Source organism: Chrysochloris asiatica, unplaced genomic scaffold (genome assembly GCF_000296735.1).
Source record: "Chrysochloris asiatica unplaced genomic scaffold, ChrAsi1.0 scaffold00018, whole genome shotgun sequence".
In the NCBI taxonomy this organism is placed as follows: domain Eukaryota; kingdom Metazoa; phylum Chordata; class Mammalia; order Afrosoricida; family Chrysochloridae; genus Chrysochloris; species Chrysochloris asiatica.
The window spans coordinates 1,060,322-1,086,966 of NW_006408536.1; positions in this window are offsets into that span (position 1 = coordinate 1,060,322).

Below are 26,645 nucleotides of genomic sequence, written 5' to 3' on the forward strand. Positions count from 1 at the left end.
CTGTGGACTAAATGGGGATTTCTTACACTGAAATCTGGAGTCTCTAGATGGTGCAAACAGTAAACGTGCACCAAAAAGTTGTAGATTCCAGTCCACTCAGAGACACCTTGGACATGGGCAAGCATTGTCTTTGTGAAAATACAAAGTTCCTGTTATCTAATTTGAAATTTTTTTTCCAGAACACTGAGATTCTTTAAAACAAAACGGTGGTTTGTTGTTGCACAGAATTGTTTGGTTTGCTTGAAATTTGAATCCACTCATTAATAATCTTCAAAAACACTAAGAAAAAGAGTCAAGATAAATTTAATATTTCTAATCAATGGCATACATAGTTCCTTGTGATACTTAGTGATCCTTGGCCCTAAGAAGCTAAAAACTTGACTGCACTTAACAACAACAACAACTACAACAATGTCTCCAAAAAGGAGCCCTGGTAGTGTTGGGGGATTCATGGTGGGCTGCTAACCACATCAGCAGTTCGAATCTACCAGCTGATCTGTGGGAGACACATGGGGCTTTATGCTCCCTTAATCATTTATTGTTGTTGTTATGTGCCGTGGAGTCGGTTCCGACCCTTAGTGACCCTGTACAGGGTTACCTACGCTGTAAATCTTTACGGGAGCAGAAAGCCTCATCTTTCTTCCGCGGAACAACTGGTAGTTTCAAACTGCTGACCTTGAGGTTCGCAGCCCGATTCGTAACCACTACATTACCAGAGCTCCTTCATAAAGATTTAGAGCCCCAGAAATGCTATACAGGGTCACTATGAGTCAGAATCAACTCCACGGTGCACACTACCACCACCATGTCTCCAAAACTGGATTCTGCAGTAAGATTACACATGATTCAGAGCCAAGCTTTCCATCTCAAGGCTAGACAAGACATTCCAGATTAGTGCGATTGAAGGAAATCTTTAGGGGATCCCTCAGAAAAGTGAGATTTGAGTGTTGCATTTCTTTCAAGCTCAGCCACATTTGGAAAGTGGGAAATAAAGAGAAATCCAGATAGTTCTTAGAACCAAGAGCACAGAGAACATGGGCTCCTTTTTTCAGGAGACTCTAGAGCACAGCATGAACACAGAGCCAAGAGATTTGGAATTGGCTGCATTGGATGTCTCAAAAGATGAGACTGAGAAGCCTCAAAGGAGTAACTCTGCATTAGAGGATACAAAAGAAAAACAAGACAAGTTCTGTGTATTCACAAGTGGCATAGAAAATGCCAAACAACTGTTTGCTTAAAGATGGGACCCAGGAACAGATGGAAACATGGACATCTTGTTGCTATTGTTAAGGTGACATTGAGTCAGTGCCAACTCATAGTGACCCCTATGTACAGCAGAACGAAGCACTGCCCAGTCCTGCACCAAACTCACAATTGTCGCTACGCTTGAGTCCATTGCTGCTGCCACTGTGCCTATCCATCCCATTGGGGGTCTTCCTCATTTTTGCTGACCTTCCACTTTACCAAACATGATGTCTTTTTCCAGGAACTGGTCCCTCCTGATAATATATCCAAAGTATGAGAGACAAAATCTGGTCACCCTGGCTTCTAAGGAACATTCTGGCTGTACTTATTCCAACATACAGATTTATTCGTTCTTTTGGCAGTCCGTGGTACTTTTAATATTCTCCTCCAACACCATAACTCAAATGCATCAATTCTTCTATGGTCTTCCTTATTCACTGTCCAACTTTCACGTGCATATGAGGCTATTGAAAATACCATGACTTGGGTAAGGTGCACCTTGGTCCTCAAACTGACACCTTTGCTCTTCAACACTTTAAAGAGGCTTTGTTCAGCAGATTTGCCTACCGCAATACATCATCTGATTTCTTGACTACTACTTCCAATGATGTTGATGGTTAATCTGAGCAAAATGAAGTCTTTGACAACTTTAATCATTTCTCCACTTATCTTGATGTTATTTATTGGTCCAGTGGTGAAGATTTTTGTTTTCTTTACATTGAGGTGAAACCCATACCAAAGCTGTGGTCTCTGATCTTCATCAGTATTTTAAGTCCTCTTCAGTAAGCAAGGTTGTATCATCTGCATATCACAAGCTATTGATGAGTCTTCCTACAATCCTGATGCCACATTCTTCTTCATATAATCCAGCTTCTTGGATTATTTTCTCAGCATACAGATTGAATAAGTATGGTGAAAGAATACAAGCCTGGCACACAGCTTTCCTCATTTTAAACCATTCAGTGTTCCCTTGTTCTGTTCAAACAACTGCCTCTTAGGAGATGTCAGTGTACATAGATTTAACAAACAAACAAATCTGTTGCCTTCAAGTTGACTCCTTCAAAGGACCCTATGTGTTGCAAAGTAGAATTGCACTCCATGGATCGTGTTTGCCAACCCCTTCTTCTTATGGGCCTCTGGGTAGATTTGAACCACCAACTGGGTGGATTTGAACCACCAACCTTTTGGTTAATATTGTATTGTTTAACTATCCAAAGATTACTCAGGCTAAAATTGATATCCTATGCAGTCTATTATCTAATTGCAGTTAGGCTGAACACTAAAAGAAGAGCAGGAGTGGTAGGAAGAAACGGAATGGGTTAAGATACATTTCCACCATCTACTAGAAATAAAGTTAGCTAACAGAAATTAAAATGTGCTACCTTTGTAGCACATCTGACCACGTGAAATTGGATTTTTACCTAGACTAGCTATATCATGGAGTCCTGGTGTGGCGCTGTGGGTTAATGTGCTGAACTGCAAAGTCGGTTTGAACCACAAGCTCAGCAGTTCAAGTTCACCAGCCGCTCCTTGGAAACCCTATAATGGGCTGCTATGGGTTGGAACCGACTCAACGGCACTTAATAACAACAACAAGCTATATCATGAAACAGATTAATTTTGTGCAAGCAGACTTCAGTGTAGCAAAATAAATTTCATCAACTGCATATATATATTTGTTGTTGTTTTGTGCCGTGGAGTCAGTTCCGACTCATAGCAACCCTACACAGGGTTTCCAAGGCTATAAATCTTTACGGGAGCAGACCGCCTCATCTTTCTCCCGCGGAACCGCTGGTAGTTTCGAACTGCTGACCTTGTGGCTCGCAGCCCAATTATATATATATCCATCCTATATGTATATATATATATATAGTCGTGTTCTCATTTCTAGTCCTCAGACCAGCTTCAAACTACACAAGCTCTATGGAATAATTCCTAGGGAACTTTCAGGAATAATTCCCTAACAATTTTTACTGCTGAGAACTTTCTAGTTGTTTATAAATATTAATACTGGCAAATTTTGCATAATTAATTTACTAAGTTTCTGTCTCTAAAATTATGGTGTGGCGTATCTTATAGATAGGCTGCCATACTTTGTTTGCCATTCACAGATCCAAATTTTAACAAAGAATGAGAACTTTTGTAGTAGCTAGTACAAAAAGAGCTTCAGTTATATCTGATTAACAGAGTTATTACATAGATTTTTGGCTGATATGATTGATTTAAAGATTAATTTAGATAGATCTTCATTCCAATTTGTAGTCAGGATATTCCAAGCACTTTGGAGTGGCTTCATTCCTAATAGATTTCCATAGAACTGTTCCTTTCTATCAGAGTAACTCTTCAGTGAAAGTCTACTGGAACAGGGGCCTTAGCTGAGTTTGTTCACCTCAGTACTCCCAAGTCTAGTATACTATTTTCTAAAAGAATTTGGGCATCCATTAACTGTTCGTTTTACCAATTTGTTCTTGAAATTTAGTATTTGGCAAAACAATTATTCCAAATCCACTTCTTCCCACATTCTGTGCTTGTTTGTTCCCTTGGAGGAATAGATGTAATGATACCAGACTAATTCCTAAACCTTGTGACTAGTTTTCTATCCTCTGAGCTAAGAAATCAGAATAATCAGAACAAGATGTAGGTCTTGTGTTGCCATCAATACCAGTTGTAAGTCTCTGGAAGCATTCTCATTTCTGAATGCACTTTCAGGCGTGTTATAAATATAGCCCTTTTGGAGTGTAACCCATGATGGAGTTCGCAGCTTCCCTGGTCACCTCAAGGTTGTGTATCAGGGCACAGATTCTAGAGCTTGTCTCAGAAAAGGATAAGAGTTCCCCCAGGGTCCAGATTTGATATTCAGAATTACTTCCGTCTGTCTGGCTAATGGGGTAAGAACAGATCCATCCAGACTGATATCTTGTAACTTCTTTATGTTAGTGGGACGACTGAAATTGCTCCCAGAGTGAATGCCTTGTAATAATGCAATGGGAGAGGCTGTGATTGCATCTATACAATGCTAAAGCAACCATTTGAAAAGTAAGAAACACATAGTAAAACCCGGAAGAACCAAAAGCATTTATATCTGATCTGCTAAATGTAGTAAAAATTGCTAGAAGACCTAGACTGAGTTGGTTGGTCAGTTCCAGCAAACAAACAAACAAAAATTACTAATTTAACTCATTTTTTTCCCCACTAAATTGATTAAATGTACTAGATGCCTGTTGTTAAGTATCATTGAATTGGTTCCTCATAGCGACCCTGTGTAGGGTTTCCAAAGCTTTTTAAATCTTTGTAGAAGCAGAAAGCCTCATCTTTCTCCCACACCAGATGCGTAGGTGTCATATAAACGTGTATGCTCTTAAAAGTTTGTAATTGAATTGCATGTCCCATACCTTTGATTGATTTTCTTAATGGAGATACTCAGCTGTTTGCTAAAATGTCCAAAATGACAGACTTGATAATTATGTAAATGAAAATATATGTATTTATTATCTATATGTATTTATATATGTCTCTCTATGTGTGTATCTATATATACTCTCCCACCAGAAAGATTTGTGATTTAATTACTAGCCCCATGCCTCCCTTCCAATTATCTTCAGGCTGCTAAAGATTCCATCAGGGATTTTTATGATCCCTGCGTGGACCATTTAGGAAATACACCTGTGGCCTTTTAAGCATCTTGCTTCACTGCGCTCTAGCAACTTTAGCTTGAGCAAGGCGAAGTTTTGAAAGGCAGCTGGGCAGCCCCATCTTCACTCCAAGTGACAATGTGATAGCTGCATAATTTAATCTCCTGATTCTAAATACCAAACCCTGTTTCCAGAAGTTAATTGGTTTTCTTTCCTTTTTGTTTTTATTTTTTTAATTTAGATATATTAAACAGATTTGTTGGCATTTTAATTTTCTCAGTTTTGGCAGGGTCTACATTTCAATTATAATTATTTGGGCTCACTACGGGGATTTATATATTTTAAAGATTACATTAATTAACTCTTAAGCAAAAAATAAATTTTATTCCTCATCAAGTATATTATCAGCAAGCATATCCAAATGACTTTCAGTTTCAGAGCATTTATAATTTGGGGTATAACCTAGACCATTACATTTCTTATTAAGAACCCATTGTATTATTTTATTCAATTTGTAAAACCAAAGATGATCTAGATTTAAACATACAAACATTCTTTCTCCTCTTTATGTCATTCTTTCTTACACATATGCACACGCGCTTTTATTTCCAGTTTTATAAAACTTTTTGTTGTGAATTGAGTGGTTTACAGAGCTGATCATTAGTTTTACATTCAACAAGTCATACACTTGGTTTCATCTCAATTGTAATCCCCTCAGTGTAACATCACTTATCCCACTTCCTCCAGGTGCTGCTTTTCCAATCCTTTGAAATTTTGTCTTTGGGTAAAAGGTGCCCTTTTGATCTCGGATGGCTGGCCATTCTATGGTGTGCATGCCTCACTAGTATTGTTGTCTCCATGTATACCTACCTATTGCCTGGTTAAAAACTGAGTTCAATTCCAGACCTGAAGGTTGACCAAGGACCATAGTCTCGGGGTCCAACCAGTCTCCATCTGTCAAATATGCCTGGTCTTTTAAAAAGATTTTGAGTTTTGTTTCTCATTTTCTCCAACTCTCTCCCAGGACCTTCTAATGTGATCTCTCTCAGAGCAGTTGGTGCTAGTGGTAGCTGGACACTATCCACTTAGTTCTGGTCTCAGGATCATGGAAACTGATGTTCACATGGCCCATTAGTCCACTGCACTAATTGGTTCCAAGTGTCTTCAGTTTTTATCACTCTTCCTTCCTCCGCACAGGGAGACCAATAGTTGTACCTTGTTGTTGTCAGGTGCCATCGAGTCGGAACCGACTCATAGCGCGACCCCATGCACAGCAGAACGAAACAATGTCCGATCCTGGGCCAACCTCACTACCGCTGCCACACTTGACGCCATCAATGATGCCACCTGGCCGATCCATCTCATTAGGGGTCTTCCTCCTTTTCTCTGACCCTCCACCTTACCCAGCATGACATCCTTCTCCAGCGACTGTTCCCTCCGGACAATATGTCCAAAGTATGAGAGATGAAGTTTGGCCATCTTGGCCTCCAAGGAGCATTCTGGGTGCACTTCTTCCAAAACAGATCTATTGGTTCTTTTGGCAGTCCATGGCACTTTCAGTATTCTCCTCCAACACCACAACTCAAAGGCATCAATTCTTCTACGATCTTCCTTATTCACTGTCCAGCTTTCGCATCCATATGAGGCTATTGAAAACACAATGGCCTGGGTCAGGCGCAGCTTAGTCCTCAAGTTGTACCTTAGATGTCCGCTAATGAGCTTTTAAGTAGGCTGTAGAACATTGTCTTTGTTGGCTATGTTATGCGAATTGACTATGGTGTCCCCTGAGACTATGGTCCTGAGAACTCAGGTCCAGCAAATCATTCCTTCAGGGCGTTTGGTAATGCCTAAGACGTTTTCATCATTTTGTCCCTGTATATTCATCACTGGATGGTGAACCATAAAATTAGCAGTTCAGACCCACCAGCTGCTCCTTGGAAACCCTATACAGGGTCGCTATGAGTCCGAACTGATTCGAGGGCACTTAACAACAACAGTGCTCCACCACAGTAGTGCGGTAGCTTCATATGATAAGCACTGGACTGCAAATCACAAAGTCCACAGTTTGAGCCCATCAGCTGCTCTAAGGGAGAAAGATGAGGCTTTCTGCTCATGTGGAGATTTAAAACCTCAGAAACCTTATTTAGGGTCACTACGAGTCAGAATCGACTCGACGGCACTTAACAACAACAACAATAACATGTTCTACCATGGAGTCCTGGTGTGGCTCTGTAGGATAAGTGCTGGACTACTAACCGAAAGGCTAACGGTTCACACCCACCAATCTTCCCTTGGAAACCTCTATAGGGTGACTAAGAGTTGGAACCTACTCAACAGCACCTACCAACAGCAACAGCAATGCTCCACAAGTCCTGGTGTGGTACTACAGGAAAAGCATTGGACTACTAACCAGAAGGTCGACAGTTCAGACTCACCGGTGCTCCTCGGAAACCTATACAGGGTCACTATGAATCAGAACCAACTTGAAAACACTTAACAGCAACAATGCTCCAATACATTCATGGATCTGTTTGCAGCAAAGGTAAATACCTATGTATAAATAGCCTCTGTCAACCCTACACATATTTGTAAGTGTAATCCCACTCTCTCCTACATCCATTCAGCTTGCTTATCCATCCACTATTTGTGAAAACTTGTTTATATCACAGTATTTACCTCTTTCCCCTTAAACTCTTTCACTTCTCCTGTGCCTTCACCATTCTTCTGTCAACCTCCCTCTTACTGTTTATTACCTTTCCCATCACTCAAGTTGGAGACCTGGTGTGGCGCTGTGGGTTAATGTGCCAGACTGCAAAGCCATTTGAACTGCAAGATCAGTGGTTCAAGCTCACCACCTGCTCCTCGGAAACCCTACACAGGGTTGGTATGGGTCAGAACCAACTAGACAGCACTTAACAACAACAACATCACCCAAGTTAACACATGTTTAGCCAGTGAGGTACTCCCCATTCCCTCCCACCCCTGATAACTGTCAAAGAATATTTCTATTAGTGTGAAAACCTTTTCTTGACTCATTACAATAATGGTCTCATACAATATATTTGCCCTTTTGTGACTGACTACGAGGTGGGCTGCTAACTGCAAGGTCAAACAGTTCAAATCTACCAGTTGCTCTGTGAGAAAAAGATGAGGCTTTCTGTTCCCATAAAGATTTACAGCCTCAGAAATCCTGTACAGGGTCGCTATGAGTCGGAACCAACTTAACGACACACAGCCACCAACCACCAACCACAATTTCACTCAGTATAATATCTTTCAGGTTCATCCATATTATAAGGTGTTTAGCAGATGCATTGTGATTCTTCAATGTTGCATAATATTCTGTTGTGTTTATGTTCCAAAGTTTGTTCATTCATTCTTCCATTGATGGACATTTGGATTGTCTCCATCTTTTTGCTATTGTAAATAGTATTGTGTTGAACAAGGGTGTGCGTGCATTTATTCTTGTCATGGTTCTTATTTCTCTCTTATTGCTGGATCATATGGTATTTCTGTTACCAACTTTCTATTTCCCATACGATTGTCCGCAGTGGTTGCAGCATTTTCCAGTCCCCAAAGCAGTGCATAGGAACTCTGGTAGCATAGTGGTTACGAATCGGGCTGCTAACCTTATGGTCAGCAGTTTGAAAGTACCAGCTTTTCCGCGGGAGAAAGATGATGAGGCTTTCTGCTCCCATAAAGATTTATAGCCTCAAAAACCCTGTACAGGGTTGCTATGGATTGGAACCGACTCGATGGCACTTAACAACAACAACAACAAAGCAGTGCATGAGGGTTTCAGTCTCTCCACAGCCTCTCCAGCTTTTGTTGTTTTCTGTTTTCTTGAACTTTGCTACTAATGCAGTGGTGAGATGGTATCTTATTGTTGTTTTGATTTGCATCTCTTTAATAGTGTGGTGCTGTGGGTTAATGCACAGTATGGCAAAGTCGTTTGAACCTCAAGGTCAGTGGGTCATGCTCACCAGCGCTCCTCGGAAACCCTACTATGGTCACTATGGGTCACTATGGTCTCTATGGGCACTTAACAACAACATCTGTGGTTAGTGGACTCTTGGTGTGGCACTGAAGGATCAGCACTGGACTGTGAATCACAAGGTCAGCACTTCAAATCTACCAGCAGCTCCTTGGATACCCTATAGGATCACTATAAGTTGAAAGTGACTTGACAGCACTTAACAACAACAATGGTTAGTGGAGGAGTCCTGGTGTGGCACTGTAGGGTAAGCACTGGACTATTAACCACAACACTGATGTTTCAAACCCTATACAGGGTTGCTATGTTAAATGCAACAGCATTTAACAACAACAAAAGCAATGGTTAATAGAGTCCTGGTGTAGCACTGTAGGATAAGCACTGGACTGGTAGCCACAAGGTCGACAGTTCAAACCTTCTCAGAAACCCAGTGTGGGGTCAGTATCCATTGGAACTGACTCGATGGCCCACAACAACAACAACAATGGTTGATGATCAGAAGCATTTCTTTGTATGTTTGTTGACTATCTGAATGTCTTCTTTGGTGAAGTGTCTGTTCTTTTCCTCTTCCCATTTTAAAATGGGATTATTTGTCTTTTTCTTGTTGTGTACACACTTACTCTTGGGGGTAACACTGACCTTAGTTCTATAGTGGTTATAGTAAACATCTTGAGGCTAAGCCACCATTAAGCAAGAAGTGGGGGAACTCTAACTCGCTATCATAGAAATCATTAGAACTTTAGCACTCTATGAGGCCCTTCTCCTGATGCAAGCATTTTGATTCTCTTTAAGGAGGTGTCTCTTGAGTAGTTATAGGCATTAATGTAACCCTCATGTCCATGACAACATAGTAATGCATAGTGATGCAGCCTGCTGAAACTTCCCAGAATGACCTTCCCTCACTCCGTTACTGCTGATTTGTAGCCATCGCCCTCCTACTGGCAGCTCTTAGGACTTTGCTCTGTGGTAACCTGGCCTCTGCATGTAGTAATGCTCCCCTATCCCCAAGGAAAAGGAATCCTAGTAGCATAGTGGGTTACATGTTTGGCTCCTAACCACAAGTTCAGCAGTTCAAATTCACCAGCTGCTCCATTGGAAAAAGATGAAGCTTTTGGCTCCCAAAAAGATTTATAGCCTTGGAAACCCTATATAGGGTTGCTTTGAGTCGAAACTGACTGGATGACTTGTAACAGCAGCAGCACTGAGAACTGTGGCTACCAGGCAGTACCAAAGTATAGCCCCCTGTTGGCATGGCAAGGATCCCTCCCACCTGCCAACTCTATGCCATATTTGACTCTCAAGGAGTATTCCCTGTGCTCCTGAGGTCTCTCTAAGACTTTGGTAAGACACTTGCCTTTTCAGGTCTTATCAATTGATGCCTGTCTCTGCTGGGCCAACTGAAACCTGAGCAAGAGATTGTGCTCTGGCCCATACTACCTTGTTTCTAATGGTGAGAACACTGAAAGCGGAGCAAGTCTGTGGTCCCATGGCTCTCATTTCCCAGCGTCTGTTATATTTGTATAGCACATAAGTGCTTCACAGAGATAGACCTGTCTCTGAAAGTTCCAGATGTTCACCTATGTCTGCAATGGCAACACAGAACTCAGACACCATACTCACAGTTATGGGGTTCATTAGAGAAGTTAGCAGGTTGTTTTTCAAGGTCAGAAATGCTCAGGGCACAGTTGTTCTTGTCAGGAAACCTCTTCTCAGCCCTGTCCATAGACAGGCCTCTCTCTGCCCAGCCAATGTTAACAAAGCTCTTTTCGGGCTGCTGATAAATTCCCAGAGGACACACCACTCTACCATGAGTCTCAGCCTGAAGGCACTTGGCTCTAACTCTGTGGGTCAGCAGACGTAGTTTCCCCAATTAAGTGCCTGGAGGCACCTCACTCTGCCAACAAACCTCCTGTTCAAAGTCACTCAGCTTTATTTGTTCTGTGACGCCCACTGCTCTGTCTCATGCTCCAGTTCTTGGTTCTGCTGGTGCTGCTCCTCTGCCCCTTTTTTGTGTCACAACTTTCTGTCACAGAGCCAAGGAGATTTAATGTGCAAGGATCTCTGGGTCCAAATAATACACTCCGCTCCTGGATGTTCTTTAGGTCACTCATTTTATACCCAGCAGGATGACAATATAAGCTGATCATAATTAGCCTTGTTCACAATCCTCATAGCTGAAACATGTAATCAGTCGGTACATTAAAAAACTTCTCTAGAGCTATCAGGAAAAAGTCATTTAATGGGAGTTTACAAAGACAGTGGCTAAAAGAGACACGAAATAATTCACTACACCATGCCTGGCAATCAGATACATATTCTGGAGTAGTTCAGAGAGCACAGAAACGTCCGTTTGATTCGTGGCGTTCTTAGAAAAGTCTGGGATTTTCATATGCCATTCCATATTTATTTTCTCTTTACCTCTCTTTTGTTTTGATTGAAGACTCAAAGCACATTCAGAGACACACTTGCACACCGAGAACTGAAACCACCTACTCCAACTTATTTTGTTTACATTAAAAAACAAACAAACAAAAATCATTTGCCATAGAGTCATGGTGACCCCATGTGTGCAGAGTAGACCTATAGAGTTTTCAAGGCTGGAACCTTTCAGAGGCAGATCCCAAGGCCTTTCTTCCGAGGTACCTCTAGGTGGGTTCAAACTGCCAACCGTTTTGGTTTGTAGTCCATTTCTTAAATAGTGGTCCATTTCTTAACTCTTTGCAACACCCAGTTGCAACCCCTAACTTGTCTGTCAGCTTGTCTTTGCAACCCACTACTCATCTGTAAGTCTCTCACACTGTGGTGGCTTGCGTGTTGCTGTGATACAGGAAGCTATACCAGCAGTAGTTTGAATGCTAGCAAGGTCACCCATGATGGACAGGTTTAGTTGAGCTTTCAGATTAAGACAAACTCAGAAGAAGAAAAAGAGGCAGAATACTTCCAAATGTTTACCCACTGAAAACCTTATGAATAGCAATGAAACACGGTCAGATAGCACCAGAATATTGAATATTGAAACATGATGAATAGCACAAGCTATAGAGCCATAAGATGAGCTCCTCAGGTTGGAAGGCACTCAAAATATGACTGGGGAAGAGCTGCCTCCTCAAAATAGACTTGACCATGATGACATGAATGGAGCAATGTTTTCGGAACCTTCATTTACTGATGGGGCACAACTCATAATGAGGAGAAACAACTGTAAACATCCATTAATAATCAGAAGATGGAATGTACAAAGTATGAATCTAGGAAAATTGGAAGTTGTCAAAAATGAAGTGCAACACATAAACATTGATAATCCAAGGCATTAGCTGAAATGGACTGGTATCAGTCATTTTGAATCTGACAATCAAAGAGTTTACTATGTGCCAGGAATGACAAGTTGCAGAATTCTATCAAATTCTTCAGTCTGAAACTGATCAAACATGTCATTAAGATGTACTGATAATTGTTGGTGATTGGAATGCAACAGCTGGAAGCAAAAAGGAAGGATCAGTAGTTGAAAAATATGGCCTTGGCAATAGAAGTCATGCTGGAGACCGCATGATAGAATTTTTCAAGACCAATGACATTGTAAACACTTTTTTGAACAACATATAAGATGATCATACACATGGACTTTATTGGATGGAATATACATAAATCAAATTGATTACATCTGTGGGAAAAGACAATGTAAAAGCTCCATCTCAGCAGCCAAAGCAAGGCCAGGGGCAGACTGTGAAATAGACCAGCAATTGTTCATATGTAAGTTTAGCCCGAAGCTTAAAAAAATTAAATCCGTGAGAGCCAAAAATATGACCTTGAACATATCACATCTGGATTTAGAGCCCATCTAAAGAAAAGATTTGATGCATTAGACACTAATAACTGAAAACAAGAAGAGTTGTAGGATGACATCAAGAACATCAAACAGTAAGAAAGCAGAAGGTCATGAAGAAAACAAAGAAAGAAAAGACCAAAATGGATGTCTGTAAAGATTTTGAAACTTGCTCTCCAGTGTAGAGATGCTAAAGCAAATGGAAGAAATGAGGAGGTATAAGATTGGAACAGAAAATTTTGAAGAGCAGCTTGAGAATACAAAGTCGAATATTACAATGAAATGTGCAAAGATCTGGAGTTAGAAAACCAAAAGGGAAGAACATGTTCAGCATTCCTCCAGCTGAAAGAAATGAGGGAAAAAATTCAAGCCATGACTTGCAATATTGAAAATTGCTTGAGCAAAATATTGAATGATGCAGAAAACATCAAAGGAAGATGGAAAGAATCCACAGAATCACTGTACTAAAAAGAAATAGTAGCTGTTCAACCATTTCAAGAGGTAGCATGTGATCAAAAGCCAATTGTACTAAAGGAAGAAGTCCAAGGTGCACTGAAGACATCGGCAAAGAACAAGGCTCCGGGAATTGGTGGAATACAATATTGGAATCTTTCAACAAACTGATGCTGCACTGGAGGTACTCACTCATCTATGGCAAAAAAAAAAAATTAAAAAATTGAAAGATAGCTACCTGACCATCTGATTGGAAGAGATCCATATTTGTTCCCATTCCAAAAAGAGGTGACCCAAAGAAGTGTGGAAATCATCGGACAATATCATTTATATAGCATGCAAGTAAAATTTTGCTAAAAGCTCATTAACAACCTGAAATAGGCAGATGATACAATCTTGCTTGCTGAAAGTGAAGAGGACTTAAAATATTTACTGATGAAGATCAAAGACCACAGCCTTCAGTATTGGTTGCACCGCAGTGTAAAGAAAACAAAAATCCTCACCACTGGGCCAATAAATAGCATCATGATAAATGGAGAAAAGATTGAAGTTGTCAAAGACCTCATTTTTCTTGGATCCATATCAACAGCCATGGAAGCAGCAGTCAAGAAATCATTAGCTAAATCTGCTGCACAAGACCTCCTTAAAGTGTTTAAAAGCAAACATGTCAGTTTGAGGACTAAAGAGTGTTTGACTCAACCCATGGTATTTTCAATACTTCAGATGCATGTGAATGTTTGACAATAAATAAGGAAGACCACAGAAGAATTGATGCATTTTAGTTATGATGTTGGAGAAAACAAGTCTGTGTTGGAAGAATTACAACCAGAATAATCCTTAGAAGTCAGGATGGCCAGACTTCGTCTCTCATGCTTCTGACATATTATCAGGAGGGACCAGTCTCTGGAGAAGGACATCATGCTTGGTAAAGCAGAATGTCAGCGAAAAAGAAGCTGACCCCAATGAGATGGATTTTCACAGTGGCAGCAGCAGTGGGCTCAAGTGTAGAAGCAACTGTGAGGTTGGAACTGGGATGTGCATAGGGTCGCTATGGATCAGAACCGACTGGAAGGCACCTAACAAGAACACCCAGGGACTCCACTGTTTACATTGTTATTGTTGGGTGCCTTTGAGTCATTTCTGAATTGCCAGTTTGAGCCTCTTTGTGTTTCCTAGGTTGTGATCTTTCAGGGAGCAGAATGCCAGGTCTTGTCTCCCATGGAGGCACTGGAGGGTTTGAATAGCCAACCTTTTGATTAGCAGCCAAGTACTTAACCACTGCATAACCAGGGCTCCGGAAATACATTTGCAAGGCAAGCAGGTCTAATTGTTTTCATACTGTCTATGGCTTCTTTTTTCCTACAACCACCCACCTTGCAGTTCCCAGTCCTGTGCTTATTCTACAGTGCCACACCAGGACTCCAGTAAATCTGTCTAAACAGGTTGTATTGGTGATAATTGGGGAACCAGGCTTTTTTTGTATGTAACAAACACTGAAATTTCAATACATAAAAAGATTTTTCACTTAAAATACAGGCTACTAGACTTGAGTCATCCTTTTCACTTACTAAACACTGTGTTGAATCTAAATTATTTCTTTTACATTTTAGATTTATAATTACCTCTGGTCTCCTTGCTTTTAGACCATTTAGAGTAAATGTGGAAAAAGTAAAGATGCCATATTTCCAAATGAAACATTTTAATGTTATTGAGATATGCCCAACTAAGTATAATTATACATATTTCAGAGGTAAGTTATCTGCATACTGAATTGACATCAGCCTTAACACAGAGGGAATTACTGCTTTCTACTTAGGAAAAAAATTTTCCATTGAATAGATTAAAAGGCAAGAAAAGAATAGGTCTTTATTGATGTTGTTGTTGATGATGATTATAAATATCCTTTTAGTGACTATGAAAACTCACAATTAATTTGCCCAAATAAATACAAAAGGATTAGCTCAGATTGGTCAATTTTGGTGAAATAACTGGATTTTTAATTCACCTGAAAACAAATATTAAGCATGTAGATCTTTCTGTTTTGTACTGGTTTTGATAGTTGTAGCTTAAGAAATGCATTCTGTGTTTTAACTCAATCCTCAGAGCCAAAAAGAGTTTCTGGCACATAGTCGGTGTTCAATATATATTTGTTAAATACAACAGTAAAGTAACTAGTGTACTCCATATGTAAACAGGAGTGTATAAGACTATCCCTTAGAGTTTGCCTACAGGTTACAGTCCCTATCTCAATTTAAACTGCATTAACATCTGCAAATCTTCAGGCTCCCCATGGAAGATGATACCCTGTGGAGATGGTATGCATTCTTGATTACTTCCTGAGGCAGTCATTTGCTTTTTCAGAATTTTTCTCAAACAGAAGGTGGCACATACCTATGGGGGGTGAAGGTGCTTCAAAAAGTTCATGGAAATTGCCCACTAATTTGTAATCCCATTGTTGAAGCCTCTGCTTCGTGTGCATCCTTTCCAGTTAACAGTTTGCATCTCTTTGTCCTTAGTATGCAACCCCCATCTACAGCTCTTTGTTAGGGAGATATGTTTAATCTCTTGATAATGAAGAAACTCTAAGAGTTCTGCTTCTTAAATGTAGAAAGCCATTAAGAAAGCAGTGCTCCCATTCTAAAATAATGGGGGAGGGTAACCCAAAAACTGGATAACTAGCAAAATCTTAAATTTTTAAACACATCAAAGAGCTAAGGTTTTAAGATAACAAGATGAATTTAATTTCAAAGAATGACAAACCCCTCTGAGAAGTAATGTTGTTAGTTGCTGTTGAGTAGATTCCAGCTCTTTGTGACCCTCCCTATGTGGCAGAGTAAAAGAGTCCCATAGAGTTTCTTAGGCTGTAAGCTTGATAGTCAGAGTCCTGGTGTAACGCTGTGTGTTAATGCATTGGACTACAAAGTTGGTTTGAACCAACCTTGCTAGTGGGCGGTTCAAGCTCACCAGCTGCTCCTTGGAAACCCTATACAGGGTCACTGTGGGTTGGAACTGACTGGACGGCACTTAACAAGTTTCGTGGTTGGAATTGACTTGATGACAAGAAGTTTGATCTTGGTTTTCCTTTTTTTTAACTTTTCGTTGTGAATTGTGTGAAGGTTTATAGAGCAAATCATCAGTTTTACATTCAACAAATTCAACAAATCATATACTTCGTTTCATCTCAATGATTGTGACATCACTTATCCCAGGTCCTCCCTTGAAATTCTTGTCTCCATTCCTTTCTTTCCCAATCTTTCTGAACTTTGTCCTTTGGCAAACACTGTCCTGATCTTGAATGGATGATGGTGCGTATACCTCACTAGTGTTGTTGTCCACCGATATACCTATGTATTGCTTGGCTGAAATTTGAGCCACGAGATGAATTCAGTTCCAGACTTGAAAGGGTGACCGAGGTCTTAGGGTTCCACCAGTTTCTTTCCGACCAATAAGCCTGGTCTTTTTCTTTTTTTATGATGATTTTGAGTTTTGGTCCACATTTTCTCCCTCTCTATCCAGAGCCTTCTAATGTGATCTCTTTCAGAATGGTTGGTAGTGGTAGGCACACACCATCTAGTTCTTCTGGCCTCAGGGTCATGGAGACTGATGTTCACGTGTTCCATTGGTCCAATGAACTAATTGTTTCCAAGTGTCTTCCATTTTTACCACTCTTCTTTCTTCCTTACAAGGCGAGGCCAGTATTACACCTTAGAATTCACCTTTATGGAGCAGATCATGTGGTCATTCTCCCATGGAAACACTAGGTGAGTTTGGTGTTGTTTTTGCTAAGTACCATTAAGTGGGTTCCAACTCATAGTGACCATGTAAGCAATGATAGGTTTGAACCACCGACCTTATAGTTAGCAGCCCAGTGCTTACTCTAAAGCGCAACACTGGGGGTTTGATTGTTGTTGTTTGTTAAGTGCCCTCAAGTCCATTCTGACCCATAGCAACCCTGTATAGTGTTTTCTGGAGTCCTGGTGTGGCGCTGTGGGCTAATGCATCAGACTGCAAAGTCGTTTGAACTGCAAAGTCAGTGGTTCAAGCTCAGGAGCTGCTCCTTGGAAACCCTATACAGGGTCACTATGGGTCGGAATTAACTCAATGGCACTTAACAACAACAACAACTTAGTGTTTCCTAGGGTGGGTTTGATAACAATGTACAAATTGTTTCTCCTTTGCCAGGACAGGGGAGTTATAAAAGCAAGTAAGAAATGAATTTTTAATAAATTCTTAAATGCTCACTAATGTGACATTTCAGAAACCATAGGAATGGCATATACAAGGTAAGTCTGCACCTGCTTCCAACTCTGTTCTATATATTTCACAGGTGCTCACAAGAAAGGTTGGGGTCAGGCAAGAGATCTGAGCCTCCCAGTGGTATAGGCATGCCAGTGCTTGAAGGCATAGCAGGAGTACTTGCAGGAGCTCATGTGTGCTCCAGGACTTGAATGAGTAAAACGTGGTGAACAGCTGCTACTTACAAACAGACCTAAGATGAAACATCAGGGACTTTACCAATGTGGAAAGGCAAGAAACCTGTCCATGTCTGGAACCCAATCATACTTTAAGAGGAAAAACCACCTGCCACTAGAGAAGGTGAAGAAATTGTTTTACCCACCCCATGCCAGGCACAGTTTGATGGTGTTAAATGAGAAATAGAAAAGCTAAAAGAATATATTGTCAGGAGACATGTGCTAAAAGAAACATTTAAAGAAGTGATACCATAAAGAAATGTGTATCTGTATAAGGGAGTAAACAGTGCTAGGAATTGCAAAAATGTAGGTCAATAAAAATGTATTTAAAAAATATTTTCATTTGACTGTTGACCTGGAGATTAGAGAGAGAAGAGAGAGAGGGCTGGTTGGGCCAAAGTGCAGTGAGACCTGGGGACACCTGAGCCCCAGGAAATAGCCACAGAGGGCTAAAGCTAAGAGTGAAACATCTAGCTGATACAAAGTGAGGGGAGATGCACTAGAACACGCAGACTTGTAGATAGTACCCATTTGTCCTAGCCTCGATGGCATGATAATCAGAACTCGACTAGAGGACAATTAAAAAAAAAAATTATAAAGAAAACGAGGGAAAATTGATACACTTTGATGAACTTGACCTATACTCATGGGCATAGTAGCTCAAAATACCAACAGAGAGGGAAGGAGTCGTCACATCAAGTATCATTACTATCCCCTCTGTATACAGGGTAGATAGGGATGGGCAACTTAGACATTGGCTACCTAAAATGAGGGGGCAATAAAAGCACAAAGTGACTGACTTACAAGTTTTCAAGAGGGAGTTTAGTTTCAGCATGTTCGGGGGAAGATAGAGTCCCCACAGAATAGTTTTCATCTTCTCTAGATAGGTCTGGGAAAAAGAGATGGGGATAAGATTGTTAGACGTTTTGTGACAAAAACGGGGGAGTAGTTAATCTTACAGTCCAGAAGCAGAGGACCCTAGGGCCATAAGGAAGAAGAGCACAGTGGAATGTGGGACCTTATCCAGAAAAGTAGCAACACCAGAGATGGAGGCAGAGATGGGGATATGGAGAAAGGAAGCAGCTGAGGATTCTAGATTCATAGAAAGACAGGGACTGAGAGCTGGCGGCCAGGAGGCAGACTTGCAGAATGTGTCCTCTGGTGGTGTAAATTATTATATATGCCTGAGTGTTTTAAAAAGAAAAAAGAGCTAAAGTAAATAGAGAGAAATACTGTTAACTCATGGTACATGGAGGGAATTATAATCATTGTAATGAACCAAAGTATATGATTTGTTGAATGTAGAACTGATGATCTGCCCTGTAAACTTTTACTCAATTCACAGTCAAAACTTAAAAAAAAAAAAATTCATTTGAAATGAGTGAAAATTATGTAAAGCATAGGATACTACTAACGCAGTGCAAGACAGGAAAATGCATGTCATCAAATGTATAGATTAGAAAAGAAGAAATATTGCAACGGAAAGGCCTAAGCTTCCATCTTAAGAAACCCAAAAAACAATTGAAAACTAAACCCTAAGGTAAATGAAGGGAAAACAATAACAAAGATAAGAGCAAAAAAGGCATGGAAAACAGAAAAACAATAAAGAAAAATCAATACAACACAAAATTTATTCTTGAAAAGATCAATATATTTGATAAACCTCTAGTCCAACTGATTAATAACAAAGGAGAGAAGATAAAAATAACCAATACCAGGAAATAAAAGGGAGGTATCACATTAAAGGATATTTAAGGGTATCAGACATTAAAGGATAATAGAGAACATTATAAACTTTATTCCAATAAATTTAATAATTTAAGTGAATTGGAAAATTTTCTTAAAATATACAAAATATCAGCTTTCACCAATGAAAGACTAGATAACCTGAATAACCTTATATCCATTAAAGAAGCAGTCATAGTTTTAAACGTTCCTGCAAGGAAACTCTCATTCCAGATGCCTCGGCTGATGAGGTCTATCAATCATTGAAGGAGGTAATAGAGAAGTCACTACTCTGTCAGTTTGCCATGTGGTGGTGGCCTGTATGTGACTGTGATGCTCCAGTGTTTTAAATACCAGCAGGGTCACCCATGGTGGACAGGCTTCAGATGAGCTTACAGACTAAGACAGACTAGAAAGGAGGAGGGATGGACTACTTTACAATATTTAGTCACTGAAAACCTTATGAATAGCAGTTGAACACTGTCACATAGAGTCAGAATATTGACTATTGAAACATGATGGAAAGCACCAGAATATTGTCAGATATAGTGCCGGAAGATGAGTCCCTCAGGTTGGAAGTCACTCAAAATACGACTGAGGAAGAGCTGTCTCTTCAAAGTAGAGTTGACCAGAATGACACAAATGAAGTAAAGTTATCAGGACTTCATTTGATGATGGGGCACAACTCAAAATGAAGAGAAACAGCTGTTAACATCCATTAATAATCAGAACATGGAATATATGAAGTATAAATCTAGGAAAATTAGAAGTGGTCAGAAATGAAATGGAACACATAACCATCAACATCCTAGGCATTAGTCATTTCTAATCACATGATTTACTATGCCAGGAATGAAAAATTGAAGAGGAATGACATCACATTCACTACCAAAAAGAACATTTCAAGCTCTATATTCAAATACAAAACTGTCTATAATAAGATAATATCCATATGCCTACAAGGAAGACCAATTAATACAACCATTATTCAAATTTACATACCAACCACTAAAGGCAGTGATGATGAAATTGAAGAACTCTAACAACTTACTCATTTTGCTATTGAAGGGCAGCTTGAGAAGACACAGTCAAATATTTTAATGAGATATGCAAAGATCTGGAGTTAGAAAACCAAAAATGAAGAATACGCTCAGCATTTCTCAGCTGAGGTGGCTGAACTAAAAATCCAAGCCTTGACTTGTAATACTGAAGGATTCTATGGGCAAAATATTGAATGATGCAGAAAGCATCAAAAGAAGATGGAAATAATACACAGAGTCACTGTATCAAAAAAAAAAAAAGTTGATGTTCATCCATTTTAAGAGGTACCATGTGATCAAGAGCCAATGATACTGAAGGAAGAAGTCCAAGGTGCACTGAAGGTATTGGCAAAGAATAAGGCTCCAGGAATTGAAGAAAAATACAAATAGAAATCTTTCAACAAACTGATACAGCATTCATCTGTGCCAAGAAATTTAGAAGACAGCCACCTGGCCAACTGATTGGACAAGATTCATATTTGTGACCATTCCAAAGAGAGGTGACCCAACGGAATGTGGAAATCATAGGACAATATCATTAATATCGCATGCAAGTAAACTTTTAGTAAAAATAATGCAAACATGCTGAAATAGTACATTCATAGGGTTCAAGCCAGATTCAGATGAGGACATGAAACGAGGCATATCATTACTGATGTTAGCTGGATCTTGGCTTTCAAGCAGAGAATACCAGAAAGATGTTTACCTGTTCTTTATTGACTATTCAAAGACTTTTGATTGTGTGTATAATGACAGGCTATAGACAACATTGTGGACAAGGAGTATTCTGGAACACTTAATTGTACATAGATCAAGAAGCAGTTGTTCAAACAGAACAAATGAACACTGAATGGTTTAAAATCAGGAAAGGTGTGTGCCAAGGATGTATTATTTCACCATACTTACCCAATCTGGATGCTGAGCAGATGATTCAAGAAGCTGAATTATATGCAGAAAAATATGGCATCCGGGTTGGAGGAAGACTCATTAACAATCTGCAATATGTAGATGATACCATTTGGCTTGCTGAAAGGACTTAAAATACTTACTGATGAAGATCAAAGACCACAGCTTTTGGTATGGGTTGCACCTCAATGCAAAGAAAACAAAAATCCTCACCACTGAACCACTAAATAGCATCAAGATAAATGAAGAAAAGATTGAAGTTGTCAAAGACTTCATTTTGCTTGGATCAACCATCAACACACATGGAAACAACAGTCAAGAATCAAGTGACGAATTAGACAAATCTGCATAAGACCTCTTTTAAAGTGTTCAAGAACAAACATGTCATTTTGAGGACTAAGGCATACCTGATCTAAGCCATGGTATTTTCATTAACCTCATATGCATGTGACAGTTGGATAGTGAAAAAGGAAGACTGTAGAAGAATTGATGTATTTGCGTTATGGTGTTGGAGGCGAATATTAGAAGTCATGGACCGCGAAAAGAACAAACAAATTTGTGTTGGAAGAAGTACAACCAGAATGCTTCTTGGAAGCCAAGATGGCCAGACTTCATGTCTCATACTTTGGACATATTATCAGGAGGAACCAGTCCCTGGAGAAGGACATCCATGCTTGGTAAAGTGGAGGGTTAATGAAAAAGAGGAAGACCCCCAATGAGATGGATTTGCACAGTGGCAGAAGCCATGGGCTCAAGTGTAACAACTGTTGTGGTTTGGCACAGGACCGGGCAGTGTTTCATTCTTTTGTGCATAGGTTGCTATGTTGTTAGGTGCCGTCGAGTCGGTTCCGACCCATAGCGACCCTGTACAGGGTTTCCGAGGGTGTAAATCCTTACGGGAGTAGAAAGCCTCATCTTTCTCCCGCGGAGCGGCTGGTAGTTTCGAACCGCTGACCTTAAGGTTCGCAGCCTGATTCGTAACCACTACGCTACCAGAGCTCCTTATGAGTCGGTACTAACTTGATGGCAGCTAACAACAGCAACAATATAGCAGCATTATAATAAAAACCTCTTGCAGAATCACCATGATACTAATACCATGCTATTAACACTTGCCAAATATGTTTGCAAGAAAAGGAAACTGTAGACCAATACGGTTTATAAACATAAAAGCAAAAACCAATAACAATTTATATTATAATATCAATAACAGGAGTCCTGGTGTGGTGCTGTAGTGTAAGCACTCTTCCACAAGGTTGGTTTGAACTAAAAAGTCAGCAGTTCAAACTCACCAGTTGCTCGTCGGAAACCCTATACAGGGTTGCTATGAGTTAGAACCCACTGGAAGGCACTTAACAATAACAAGAAAATGAATAGCAGAAGAGGGAGGACAATGATGCTTACATTGTTTACCTTGATGGGTCAGGAGATTCCAAACTTTTAAATTCAGATTCTTTAAAGTCTAAAAAGTCGACATCAGCAGATGAGTAGAAGTAAGATGCAGAATCAGATGCAAATTACTTTTTCTAATCAATTTGCTCCCCTCCCCTCATCCCCACACCTATTAATTCTCCATTCTTAACACCTATGACCTCTGATGTTTACAGATATAACTTACTCTCCTTGCCCATAATAATTGCAGGTTTTGAACATGAATGTGCCATTGTTGTTGTCAAGCTAGTTCTGACTCACAGCAACCCTGTGCACAACTGAATGGTGTTGCGGACAAGGAGTATTCTGGAACACTGCCTGGTTCTGTACCATCCTCACATTTTTTGTTATACTTGAATCCATTGTTGCCGCCACTGTACCAATCCAACTCGTTGTGGGTGTGTCCTTCTTTTTTGCTGACCCTCCACTTTACCAAGCATGATGTCCTTCTCCAGGGACTAGACCCTCCTGATAATATGTCCCAAGTATAAGAGACAAAGTTGGCTATCCTAGCATGTCCCTATGGGTCGGAATTAACTCAATGGCACTTAACAACGACAACAAGGAGCGTGCTGGATGTACTTTCCCCAACATACATTTATTTATTTGTTCTTCTAGCACTCCATGGAGTCTTGGTGTGGGGCTATAGGATGATGCATTGGACCTCAAGGTTGGTTTGAACTGCAAGGTCAGTGATTCCAACTCAACTGCTCCTCAGAAACCTTACACAGGGTTACTGTGAGTGGGAACCAGATCTATGGCACGTAACAACAATAGTATTCCATGGTGCTTTTAATATTCTTCTTCAACACCACAACTCAAATGCATCAGTTATTCAAGGGTCTTCCTTATGCATTGTCCAACTTTCACATGCATATGAGGCTATTGAAAATACCATGACTTGGGTCATGTACACCTTAATCTTCAAACTGATATGATTGTTCTTGAACACCTGAAAGTGATCTTGTGCAGTCGATTTGCCTAATGCAATATCTTGTTTGATTTTTTTGACTGCTGCTTCTATGAGTGTTGATTGTGGATCCAAACAAAATGAAGTCTTTGACAACTTGCATTTTTTTCTCTGTTTATCATGATTCTGTTAATTGTTCCAGTTGTGAAGAGTTTGTTTTCTTGACATTGAGGTGCAATCCATACTGAAGTCTGTAGTCTTGGATCTTCGTCAGTTATTTTAAGTGTTCTTCGCTTCCAGCAAGCAAGGTTGTATCATCTGCATATCACAGATTGTTGATGAGTGTTCCTCCAATCCTGATGCCATGTTCTTCTTCATATAATCCAGCATCTTGGATTATTTTCTGAACCTACAGATTGAGTAACTATGTGCAATTGAAACCCAATTAAACAGTGGTTCAAACAACTTTAGTGGTTCTTAATTTTCATGAAACAAGAAACCTGAGAACATCAGTTCAGGGCCTGTTCAATGATTTCATTCTATCAGAGACTCTGGCTTCTTCTATGGTTCTGCTCCTCAATCTGTAGCTTGTATCACCATGATCATAGTTTCTACTTAGATATCACAACATTAACATATGATTGTGCTGTAGTAAAGAGAAAACGTTCAAAACAAATGATGTGACTCTTTGAGAGTATCGGTTAAAAGAAATTTCCTGGAAGTCCCATGCAACACCTTTTACTTATATCTTATTGGCTTTAACTATATCACATTCCAAGGAAGTAGAGATATCTGGACACATTGTCCAAATGCAGTGTAGGGTCTAGTCTAGTAGAAAAGGAGAGACTAGATACTGAATAGACAACCAGAAGTATTTGCCACATCCCTCTAGTCCGTGGATTGGTTCTTGTGCCTATTCTGGTTGTTGGGTCCACTGATCTAAATTATGATACTCAGTATTACCTCTACTTCATTTTCCCCTTAGGGATTGTGTTAGTCCTCCTCTGTTCAAGAATCAGTCCTCTTTTCCAAAAATTACCATCATCTCACCTTCCTCCTCACTCTTCACCACTAGTCTCCCCTACCCCCAACCATCCCCTGCCACACACACTCATTTCATGGAATTGACTATTCAAAGCACCTGGAAACACGGTAATCAGTATTCCATAGTTAATGGGGCTATTAGAAAATAGGAACGCTCTTAATAGTGAAGATCCAGGGTTGCAGATAATAATGATAATTAACTTTGTTTGAAAACATATTTTCTAAAGAAAGAGGTTGTTTAAGTTTAGAGGACGTATGAGTAGCTAGGAAATTCATTTCCCAAAAGATTAGCATGATGAGTTAACTCAAGTCTATTAACTGCTTGAGATCACAAGAAATTAATACATGAGGCATAGTTACTTATCTCTGGGATATGGTACCACTGGGACTGATTTCTGTCTGTCAGAAATAATCAGTAATTATAAAGACAATGCAAAATCAAATAAAGAAAAAAATTTTAAATTACCCTAAAGGTATATACGTAAGAGAGGTAATTAACTTTAAAAAAAAAAAAACTATAAATGGAAGCCCATGTAGCAGAAGATTTCCATTATATCTATTATGTAAATTATCTATCCTCAATATTTCAGTATCCATCTTTTTCTTGCAATTCTCACTGTCATTGTCTTAGAACAGACCTTCTTCATATAGCTTATTTGTATTTCTTGTTTTGATCTCATTTCATCCCCCATACCACTGTTGCTGAGATCTTCCTAAAGCAAGAATTTGATCATATCATTCCACTTCCAAAATCCTTCTACTATGGAGGGTTCCTTTGGACTCCTGGTGTGGCCCTGTAGGATAAGCACTGGACTGCAAACCACAAAGTCAGCAGTTCAGACCCACTAGCTGCTCCTAAGAAATCCTATACAGGGTCGCTATGGGTCGGAACTAACTCAGTGGCACTTTTATAGCAACAACAATGGGTCCCTTTAGCTTTCAAAAAAAAGTGAAATGCTTCAGGTTCGTTCACAATGATGCTCATGTTTTTTTCTCCCACCTACCTCTCTAATTTCATCTCCCATATAAACATATAAAACTTCTCCATTTGCTTACTCATTTATTGAATTGCTATATATTTCTCTAAACATATAAAACTTCTCCATTTGCTTACTCATTTATTGATTGAATCGCTATGTATTTAACAAAACAATTATTTAATAGTATATGTCTCACAACTGTGGATATGGACTGATCATGCTAGGTGGCTCTTATTCAGGATCTTTCATGCAGTTTTAGACAGTGACTGGGGTTGAATATTTAAAGCTTCCTTACTCATATCTTAGGGCTGGGATGTCTGGAACAGCTATGTCTATGTGTTTGTTTCAGTATAATAGCTTCAGCAAGGAAGCTGGACTTCCCAAGTGGTCACTCACTCCAGAAGCATATGTTAAAAGGAAGGACTGGATGAAGTTACATAGCACCACTCCCACCATACTTTATTAACAAGCCTATCACCAAAGCCTGCCCAAGTTCAAAGGTAGGAAGCACAAACGCTACCTTTTGATGGGGACTTGACAAGGTTCTGGAAAGTATATGTTTCCAGGGTTTGGAAACATTGTTACAGATATTTTGAAAAATAAAACCTGCCTCAGAAATCTTTTTGGACAAAGAACCTTGTTTACATGCCACTGCTTTCACAAATGCTGTATGTGTGTCCTTGAATATCTTTTTCCCACTTCTTGAGGTAAGTCACTATTATGGATTGGACTTTGTCCTGCCGGGGTCTGGCCTCGGCAAGGGGGTGAGGACCCGAAGATGGGGTGTCCGGTGACGATGGCGAGAGAGAGATAGAGAGAGAGAAAACAGACACAGAGAAAACAGATACAAAGAAGACAGACACCCGGGATTGATGCAAGCTGCCAGACAGAATGCTCAATGGCTGACATTTTCCCTTCTCGGACTAACTCTAGGTGGGATGTCTGGAGAGGCGAGAGAGAAAAGAAACACTCGGAGACCAGAGTAGATGC